Here is an 11,185-nt window from a genome sequence, read left to right on the forward strand (position 1 = left end):
GGAGGCAAATGCTCTTAGGGAACAGCACGGGTCGCACGAAGGCCCTCGGACAGGCAAAATAGAAGACAGTGGGGAGCTGAAAAGCACATAGAGAAGAGAGTGGTTGATGTGGGTCAAACTAGGTCTTTCAGAGCAGTGACCAGTCATGAAATGAACTCTGAAATGATGGTGTGGAAATATAGCATTTCAGTATTTCAATATTATATAATATTGTTTTGCAAGGTTTAACACTTTATGTAATTAATATTGTGTACTCTGTGTATAATTGTGTAGCTTTCTTTTCTCATAGAACTTTGTTTTGAGATTTATACATGTTATATCTGAATATATATACACATAATTTTATAATATGTTAGTATAAATATAACATGTTGGAAATTTATAGTATATAATAAACAAACATCTCTGTATTTGCCATCTGACTTTCTAAGATTTAGACATTTTTTAAAAGTTTATTTATTTTTTCCACAACTGAGAGAGAAAAAGAGAGAGTGAGAGAGACAGCACTCCCACAAGGTCTTGATTCTGTGATCCACCCCAGCCTTAGCCAGTCTGGATCATGGGCTCACGCATGCCCAGAGTATTCAGGGATGTCTCCAGACACAAACCGAGAACCTTCTCATGTAGCTCAGAGCTTTGTGTTGTACTGCTGAGTCACCGTCTGCGCCATAATCCTCCCTGCTTAAAGTGATATAACACCATGAGATGCCTTGGAGCCCTTGTGCACGCCTTCCTGACTTCTTTATCTCTTCCCCGAGATAACCATTCTGTAGAATTTGTGTATACCATTCATTCAGGCTTTTATACTCCTGCTAAAATGTTATGTAGCCAGGAACATTATATAATATTATTTTGCAAGGTTTAAAACTTTATGTAATTAATATTATGTACTCTGTGTATAATTGCAGCTTTCTTTTCTCACAAAGCTTTGTTTTTGAAATTTATACATGTTAGTATATCTGTGTGTATATATACATAATTTTATAATATTTTAGCATAAATATAACATTAATGTAACACTTAGTGACATATTTTCTGATGCATAGATTTTTTTTTTACTTTTTTTGCTGATATATACAATGCTTCTAAGAGCATTCTTTTGCTTAGCTCATTGTGTAAATAAACAAGAATTTTTCTTTTCTTCTTTTGTGTTTTTCTTTTATTCATGCTAGAAGGTTGTGTATATATACATAATTTTATAATATTTTAGCATAAATATAACATTAATGTAACACTTAGTGACATATTTTCTGATGCATAGATTTTTTTTTACTTTTTTTGCTGATATATACAATGCTTCTAAGAGCATTCTTTTGCTTAGCTCATTGTGTAAATAAACAAGAATTTTTCTTTTCTTCTTTTGTGTTTTTCTTTTATTCATGCTAGAAGGTACATGGCACATACATGAACACGTGAGAGAAAGAATGAGAGAGAGGAACACCTTCCACACCCTGAAATCCTTTTCCTCCAGTCTTCTAGCCCTTTGGATCTTGGGCTCTTCTGTTTATGACTGGTATGTTTCATGCTGGCTGGCCAGGGATTCAAACTGTAGTCACCATGTGGAGTCCAGTTTCTCTTGAGCAATGCATTACCACTGTGCCAGAGGGTTGGTTCAAAAAGAGTTTTTGTAAGAAACATTCCTAAAGATTGAATTATTGGGGTGACCAATATGCACAACTTCCAGCAAATTACTTTTCACTGTTCATTTGCCAGTCTTATTGCTAAACAACTCATACCATAGCTTAAAGATAGGTGTTGGTATTTTATATGTTCTACGTCTTTAAGTTTGTCTTCCATAAGAACCAAAGGACTACCTTGTCAGTGATCTGCCTTTTCCTGTCCTTTGTCTATGATTTACTTGCTGTGTTCTTTCCTCATTGATTTGTAGGGGCTTTCTGTACCGAGTGTTTTAGTCCTTTGTAGGTTGTAGGCACAGTAAATAATTTTCCGGGTCTTTAATTTATCTTGTTTTCTAACTCGTTCACTCTTGTTTATGTTGTTTTATGAATGGCGAATTGAAATATTTAATTTAGTTAAAATATTTCATATTACTTATGACATATTTTTGTTGTCTTTTAAGAAATGATTACATAATATGATATTATATCTCTAGGAAGCTAAGTAGCCATCTCAGAAAGATAAGAGTCAGAGAGGAAATTTCTAAATTCTAATCACCCAAATTCTAGCTAGCCCTTGAGTCACATGTATGTGAAGTGGACCTTGTTCAGCTAAAGATGGAGGAAATAAACTGAGATCTGAGCTGCTATCTAACAGAGTTTTCAGTTTGAGTACAGTTAGGCTAAAAAGAGAATTGCAAAAGAGAATTCACACTCTTTGGGGGCCTATAGCAGAATCCAGAGTTCCCATGATATAACATTCACAATGTCCAGAATACAGTCCAGAATTATTTGACTTCCAAAGTCACAGGTATAAGCGAGTCAGTTTGTAGGGAAGGAAAATCAACAGAGACCATTTCTATGTGTTGTAATTATCAGGCAAGACTTATAAAGCAGCAATTAGAATAATGCTTAATGATGTAAAGGAAAATATACTCATAATGGGCAAAAGGAGAGGAAATCTCAGCAGAAGGATAGGAATTATGTTATAGTGGAATTATAGAACTGAAAAATAAAAGAAACAAAAATAAATTCACTGGGAAGACTTAACAACTGAATGGAGGTGATAAATTATAGTTGCCTTAACTAGGGATCAACAACATTATCTAATATGAAGAACAGAGAGAACAAAGATTGAGAAAAATGAACAGAGCCTCAGAAAATTATAGAATAGTACCAGAGATCTAACTTATGCATAATTGGGCTCCCAGAAGCATACAGATAAATAATGGACAGAAAAAAATCACTTCTAGAAATAGTAATGGAAAGTTTCTAAATTTAGTGAAAGATATAAACTTACAGATTCAAGAAGCTTGGTAAATTTGGGAACCAGCAGTTAGCGTAATGGCTATGTCGCTGGACTCCCATGTAGTCGACCGCGGTTCGCGTCCCGGACCCGGTGGCTTAAAACTCACGCCGGGCACGTGTGCGTGCATGTCCAAGATCCCAAGAGGAGAATGGAGGAGAAGGGATTGTGGCATGACCATCCCCTGGGGGGTGATTTCTCGCTTTTTGTCTCTGTGTCTCTCTCTGTCTGTCTGGCGAGCGCACGCACCCTGTAGCAAAAAACCTCTCAAAAAAAAAAAAAAAGAAGAAGCTTGGTAAATTTCAAGTAGGATAAATAGAAAAAAAAATACTGAAGTATATTATTAATCACACAGATAAAAAAACAAAGATGAAAGGAAAGTCTTAAAAACAGAGAAAAATGTTCTATCTATAAAATAAAGCAATCATTCAAATGACTGATAACTTCTCGTCAAATAATAGAGTCCAAAAGTCAGTGACATAACATATTTAGAATGCTGAAAGGAAAAAAAAAAAGAAACAAAAACCTGTCAACCCAGAATTCTATATCCAAATAAAATAGTTCTGAATAATAACAATAACACAAAAAAATTTCAGATCAAAGAAGGCTAAGGGAGTTTACTGCTAGCAGCATAACAATGCAGAATTACAAGAAATGCTTAAATTACTTGAAATGTTAGAGAAAGTTTTTTATGCTTAAGGGAAATACCAGCTCTGTCAGAAAGAAAGAAAAATACTAGAAAAAGTTTAAAAATAGATAAATTTAAAAGACTCTATTATCTTCCTAATTTCTTTAAAGCATGTATTCCTATTTAAGGCAAATTATAGCAATGTCTTGTGCTTATAAACATACATAGACTCCCACAGCTATAGCATCAGAGCTAAGGAGGGTGGTATATGCACCTGTGTAATTGCAAAGTTTCTGTATTAGATACAAAGAGCTGCACGGTTAATGCCAGTCTTTTGGATTTCTCTGATGATAATTACATTACCTACAAATATAGGCCAATTTTGTCTTTTCCTTTCTAATTTTCATACTTACTGTTTATTTTTCCTGCTTATTCAGTTGAGAAGAACAATCAGTGTTCTTCTCTGATTGTTGAATACAAGTGATAACAGAGAATTGCTAACTTGAATAAAGATTTTCTAATTTTTTGCTATTAGAGTAACATTCATATTAGGGGTCAGTAGTGGTTAAGGCACTGGACTCCCATATGGCTGACCATGGTTCAAGTCCCGGACCTGGTGGCTTGTTTTTTCACTTTCTCTCTCTTTCTCGCTCTCTGATGAGTGCATGTGCCCTATAGTAAAATTAAAATAAATAAATAAATAAACTAAGTAACTTAACAAATAACTCTTAAAGAGAAGAGTAACATGTATTTAGGCTTATGAAAGTTATTTCGGTTCATGAATTTTCCTGGTTTTCTAGTTTGCGAATCTATTTAAATAATGAAAAGGTGTTGAAGTTTATCAAATGCTTATTATTAATTTAAATGAGTTGACAATTTGACTTTTCCCCCACAAATTGCTAATTATGCTGTATTATATCAACAAATTTTTCTGATGTTGGAATGTTTTTAAAATCGTTATATAGTCTGCTTGGTCTTGGTCTTGATTATTTATTACATGGCATTTTATTTCCCAAACATATAAATTTGATTTGCTTTTAAAAAACTAATTTTAGGGACCATCAGTTAGCGTAATGGCTATGTCACTGAACTCTCATGTAGCCGATCGCAGTTTGAGCCCCAGACCCAGTGGCTTAAACTCACGCCGGGCGCATGTGCGTGCGTGCCCAAAATCCCGAAAGGAGAATGGAGGGGAAGGGATTGCGGCATGGCCATCCCCCCTGGGGGGTGATTTCTCGCTTTCTGTCTCTGTTTCTCTCTGTCTTTCTGGTGAGCGCACGTGCTCTATAGAAAAAAGAAAAATTCCTCTAAATAAACCCCACAAAAATCCTACAACAACAAATAAACTAATTTAAAAAGGATTTTCCCATGTATGTACATATGAGTTTTAGCCATAATTTCCTTCTGTGGTATTAACCCTGTCTCTTTCAAGTATCAAGCCTTTAGCAACACCCTCAGTGGGCTACCCTTTTTCTCCTCACGTGTACTAATCTGAAACCAGTTAGTAATAAAGAATGATCTTTTATGAAAATTTGGTGAAACTCTCTTCTAAAACACTCTGGGTCTGATGACTTTGAAGATGAAGATTTGATTATTAATTTAATTTTTCAACTTTTTTTATTTAGAGAGAGTTTTGTTATAGGATGTGTGCGCTTGCCAGAGAGACACAGAGAGACAGAAAGACAGAAAGTGAGAAATCACGCCCCGGGGGATGGCCACACTGCAATCCCTTTTCCTCCATTCTCCTCTTGGGATTTTGGGAATGCACGCACATGTACCCAGTGTGAGTTTTAAGCCCCCAGATCCGGGACTTAAACCATGGTTGACTATGTAAGAGTCCAGTGATGTAACCATTACACCATTTTCTGGTTCCTCAATGGATTTTTAAAATTTAGTTATCTATTTTTTTCTACTGTCAATATTGTTAATTGTTGTTTTCTTAGAAGTTATTTTATCTAAGTTTTCAAATTTATGTTTATAAAATTGTTTATTGAATTCTCCCAATTAAACATTTTCTATGCCTATAATTAAGGTTTCCTTTATTCTTAATATTACTAATTTATGTTTTTTCATTTTTCTTAACCAGTTTAACAAGTGGTTTGTTTATTTCATTATCATTTCTGAAGAAATAGCTTTAGATTACTTTATTATTTCTTTATCTTCTTAACTTTACTATTTCCCTATTTTTATTTAAATATATCCTTCTTGAACATACATCTAGATCGAAAGCTTAACTCTTTTATATTTGATCTTACTTGACTTTTATTTTAAGTGATATGGTCATTACTATAAATTTATACTTAAATTGTATTTTGTCTTCATCTCAAATGTTCCCACATGGTGGTTAATTCATTACTGTTTAGTTCTAAACATTGCTGACTTTTACAGTGAATTTCTGTTTTACGTATGAATTCATTTTTGTGTACTTTAAAGTTTCTAAGCACAATTTTGAGGTGCTACTTTTTGTGTTCTTACATAATTTAATTTCATTTTGTTAAGAAATGTGCTTTATATTACTTTAACCCTTGCTTTTAATTGAGATTTCCATTGTGATTTAAAATATATCAGCATTAAAAAATAATTAAGAGTCAATCAGTGGCATGTGGTTAGCATGTCTAGATCCCACATAGCCAACTGCACAATTCAAATCCCATACTCTGAGACTGGAAAACATGCTGGGCACGTGTACGTACATGCCCAAAATCCCAAGAGAAGAATGGAGAAGGGATCGTGGTGTGACCATCCCGCCTAAGAGTACTTTCTCACTTTCTCTCTCTCTCGCCAGTGAAAGCATTTACCCTATATAGCAAAATTAAAAAAAAAAAATCAATACAAAAAGAAATTCTATTGCCAGTTCTTTGGGTGTAGAATTATGTATAACAGTATTCCTTTCATCACTGTTCCATTCCTTCTTATCCATTTTTTCTTAATTTACTTTTTGCCTGGTATGTAAACTGCTGTAATAGGCTTGTTTTTGAAAAATCTATTTGTGACTCAGCCATGGTAGTGCACAGGTAGTACCATCCCATGGGAGGCTGGAAGCCACATAGTTCCCGGATCACCCTGAACGTCTGCGTGCCTTTGCCTGTGCTGAAGGGTCACGCCGCTGTCAAGACCCTGTCTCCATCTCCATCTCTCCCCTTTTCTCTCTCTTTCTCATAAAGGAAAAATAATAAACAATAAAAACTTCTGTTATATTAGTTTGTCTTTATTTTTAGTCTTGCAGTATCTCTTGGTTTAGGTGTTTTCTTACCATAGCATATAGCAGGAGTGGTTTTTAGTAACTGGGTAACTCTCTTACATTTATTGTAATTGTCGATATATTTTTCACAGTCCTACTTTTGAATTTTCTTTATTCTGTCCTCTTAAGTCAGCTTATTTTTCATTCTTTTTTACTTTCTGTTGGATTGGTAAAGATTTCTAAGTTTTCCCTTCTAATGTCTATTAATTTGGAAGCTACACATTGCATTTTCATTTTGTAATCAGTTACTCTTAACTTTTAAATCAACATCCTTAGCTATAAATTTTTCTAAGACAGTATTTCCCATCCTGCCTCTGAATGTGACATGGGCATCTATCAACCATTTGTGGACTATTCTATTCATCTTATCTTTCTTTTAGCTTTTTAAAAAAATATTAATAATTAAAAATAATTACTCAACTTTTTCAGAGAGCATGTGCATGCATGAGAGAGAGAGGAAGAGAGAGAGAGGTACCTTTCACAGGACTGGGTCACTCTGTGATCTCTTTCCTCCAGTCCTCCAGCCTGCCAACACCCCAGCCATGCATTTGTGCACTGTGTGCTTCCAGGCCGAGTGGTCCGGAGACTCACACCGTGGTCAGCATGTGGCTTCCAGACCTGTAGTCCAATAGGCTGCCAGCTGTGCCTCATGGGCTGGGTCTGAAAAAAAATGTATTTAGATACATTTACCAAAACACTTTGTTTCTCTCTTGTCCCCTTTACTTTTTAAATCCTGTATATATTCCCTGATTTTAAATTTCATTTTCTTGAGATAATTCTTTCTCTCTTTCTTTCCTTCTCTCTCTTTCTCTTTCCTTCTCTCTCTTTCCTCCTTTCTCTCTTTCTTTTCTTTCTTTCTCCTTCCTTCTTTCCTTCCTCCCTTCCTTTCTTCCTTCCTTCCTCCCTACCTCCCTCTCTTCCTTCTCTTTTTCTCCCTTTTTCTTTTTCTCCTTCCTTCCTTTCTTTTTCTTTCTTCCTCCTTCCTTTCTTTTTCTTTCTCTCTTTTCTTCTTCCTTTTTTCTTAGTGAAGATCTGTGGGTATTTAACTATTTTAATTTTCTATGTTTAAATACATAGTCCTGCCCCACCCCAGAATCTTGAAATATACCTTATCTATGTATGAAATTTGAGAGTGATAGTTACTAATTTTTCTCATCAAGTTGAAAACAGAATCCACTCTCTGCTGTTATTTATTGTTGGTGATGAGAAATGACACTGTCTTTCTGACTCTGGTTCCTTTGTAGACCATCTTTCTCTCTCTGGTGGGGTAAGCATTTTCCTCTTACTCTTCATGTTCTGCAGTCCTATCATAATTCTGGGAATGTCTTGACCACTGCTTATCCTGACTGGTACTTGGAATGTACTGTGCATTTGAGGAGTCAGGTCTTCCTTTAAGTCTGGACAATTTTAAATTCTGAATTATGTTTCTTCCCTTTTCATCCATTTTCTTCTTTGAGAATTCCCGTGGAGAATGCCTGCTGCACGGTTTGATCCTCTCATGAATTCTCTGAGTATCATAATCACGCATTGTCAAGGTATGGCATTTGGGACAGATCCCTTACAGTTCTCCACTTCTCTCTGTGTCTGCTTTGGGCACATGTCGTCTATTATGTTTTTTACTGCAACACATCTATGTATTTATTTATTTTACATCTGCTTTTATTGAAACATTTCTCACATTTTTGTATTTTTTAATGTAACACATCTATGTATTTATTTATTTTACGTCTGCTTTTATTGAAACATTTCTCACATTTTTTGATTGGAAGTTATCTATCTAGCTTGTTGGGCAACCAAACATACCTATTTTAACGTCTCGCCAGACGATTCCATAAACTTAATTTCCTCTGGGGCATAGTCATGTTTTAAACGTTGATTTAGTTGGCTCTCTTCCTCCGTATTAGATTTCTTCCTCTGTTTTGGAATTTTGCTTTGCAGGCGTATTTTGAGAGGGAGACTTTTGTTTTTGTTTTTCATCTTTCTGTTTCCTCTGTGTCACCCCTCCCGGGCCTGTGGTTTTGTGGTCATCTTTGTCCAGCTGCTCAGGACTCCCTGCCCTGAACCTGCTGTGTTTCTGGACTCCTGTCCCACGGTGGTGAGGGGGCACTGTGGCTTATTCCTGCTTGACTGGAGACTGTGTTTCTCCTTCCTTCCCAGGCTAGTGGCTTGTTAAAAAATTCTAACCTCTGGGGCAGGTCAGCCACAGCGTTTAGTTTCTCTTATGTAGGTGTTGGGAGTGGGGTGGGAGGTGGTGAGTGACAGTAGTCACAGCTCTTTACCCCTGGGAACCAGCCCGAGGCTGCTGCAGCCTCCTTCCACAGCATGTCCCGCAGGCCTGCAGCTCCAGCACGGCCCACCGACTAATGCTGCTCCTCTGCTTCTCATTGATGAGAGAGCTTTCTGCTTCTCCGGGCTTCTTTATGCCTTTGGTTCTTTATGTTCTATTTTACCTACTTTTGCTCTGGATCTGGGATTGGAGGAAGCAGGCCATTCATGGATCTTAATCAGGGATGACATGGCTAGAGCTATGGTGTAGAAAGAGCCTTCTGTGGTGTGCAGCAGTGTGAGGGCCCAGCTGGGCAGCGGGGAGGCAGGCTGGAAGGGTAACTCACGGTCCAGGAGAGCTGCCCTTGGCTTGGACTTGGGGACAGCGCAGAGACCAGAGAAGCTTGCCGGAGCTGCTAGCAACGTCGAGGGCGTCACGAGAAGAGCGGGAGGTCTGAGCTGGAGGTCTGAGCGATGCCCGGCGGTGGCATTGCACCTTCCTGCAGAGCCCGTCTGGCCTCCTCCTTATCCTTACTCTTATTCCTTGCTCCTCTTTGACTTCTCGGTTTTTATTTTTAAATGGCCCTTCCGTGTGTTTCCTCTTTGCTAATAAACGTTGCACACCCCCTACCTACTCCCTAGCACTTGCAGGGCTAGCCAGGTCCAGAGTGTTCAGGATCTTTTCAGTCTCTCAGCCCATCTTCCCACCGTGTCCTCCAAGTTTCCTTTGCTATCTAAGCCGTGTGGGATTCTGAGGTGTTGAAGAAAGGCAGGGGTGACCCACAAGGGGGATACAGAGGGACTTCCCATATTTCCTTCTCATGTTTGCACTCTTCCTGTTGAAGCCAGAGAGTCTGACTTGAGAAGCCTGTGGGTGATGCCGTCTTTCTGGTTCAGCTTTATACACCATTTCCTGTCCCAGGGTCCTCCTCTGGGCAGTTAACAGGGTGCAGGCTCTAGCCCCCCGCAAGGGCCCTGAAGCAGTGACTACTGCTGGATTCGGGGAGTGGTCAGTGTAGGCAGGAGGATCCGGGGTAAGGATCAGCTGGTAGCTAAGGCCCGAAGTCATCTGCACTTGTCCGCAGACCCTGCAGAAGGAGGAACTCAGTTGGGGGGATTTAGCCCGCACAGACGGCACCGCAGTGTCCAACCAATTTGCTGCAGAACCCCGAATCCCCATCAGCTAAATGGCCTAAACACAACATGCTTTCCTGAGGCAGTGTGCGCTCACAGAGCCCCTCACATGCGGGGATGTCGGGACTGCCCGGGCACGCTCTGGGGCACCGTGGATGTCCTCTGTGTCTGCACCTCACCTGCTCATCGCGGCACGCTGGGGCTGGGCTCCCCAGAGGGGCTCCGGAGAAAGCCAGGCAGTGCTGTCCTCTCACTTGGGGAAGGGGCAGATCTTCGAAGTCACGGGACTGGGAAGTGTTTGTGTGTGTGTGTGTGTGTGTGTGTGCGTGCGTGTGTGTGACAAACCCCCGCTCGGGAGTCTCTCCTGCATCTTTCAGATTGGGTCCTGACTGTAGACCAGCTTAAGGTTGGGTGCGTGTGGGGAGTGACGGCCAGTGACAGCGACCCTTGTTTCCCCTGACATCTGGACAGCTGGTTAAGGAGCAACAGAAAACAAAATGGAACACAAACAGTAACTTTGTGCATCTCCGGCTCTTGGTGGCAGTTTGTACAGGGTCCAGTCAGTGGCCTCACTCTGGCAGGTGGCAGGTGGGGCACACAGGTGTAGAGGGTGACGCCTGGATCATATGGGGGGTGAGGACCACTCCGAGCTGTTTGCGCCTGCCGGGCCAGCACAGTGCTGTCAGCTCCTTCCCGGCACGTTCACCCAGGTGGCAGTGAGGGGAAAGGGGAGTCACAGAAAGGCAAAGGGGAGCTGGAGGGAGTCCCGGACGGACACATCTGCTGTCTAGTTCAGACACCCTTCAGACCTAGGCGGCGAAGACCGAGGGTGGGGCAGGGACCAGAGAAAGCCCACTGCTCCCGTGGGGCCCTTACACGGAAGGTGGGCACCTGGGAGAGCCATCTAGGACAGCGTGTGCCCGCTGATGCCCGAGAGCCCTGGGGGCTGGCCGAGGCACTGCTCCAGGGCCAGCTGGCTGGGAATGCGGCCTCCT

The sequence above is a fragment of the Tupaia chinensis genome, unplaced genomic scaffold (assembly GCF_000334495.1).
Source record: "Tupaia chinensis unplaced genomic scaffold, TupChi_1.0 Scaffold000578_2, whole genome shotgun sequence".
NCBI lineage: Eukaryota > Metazoa > Chordata > Mammalia > Scandentia > Tupaiidae > Tupaia > Tupaia belangeri.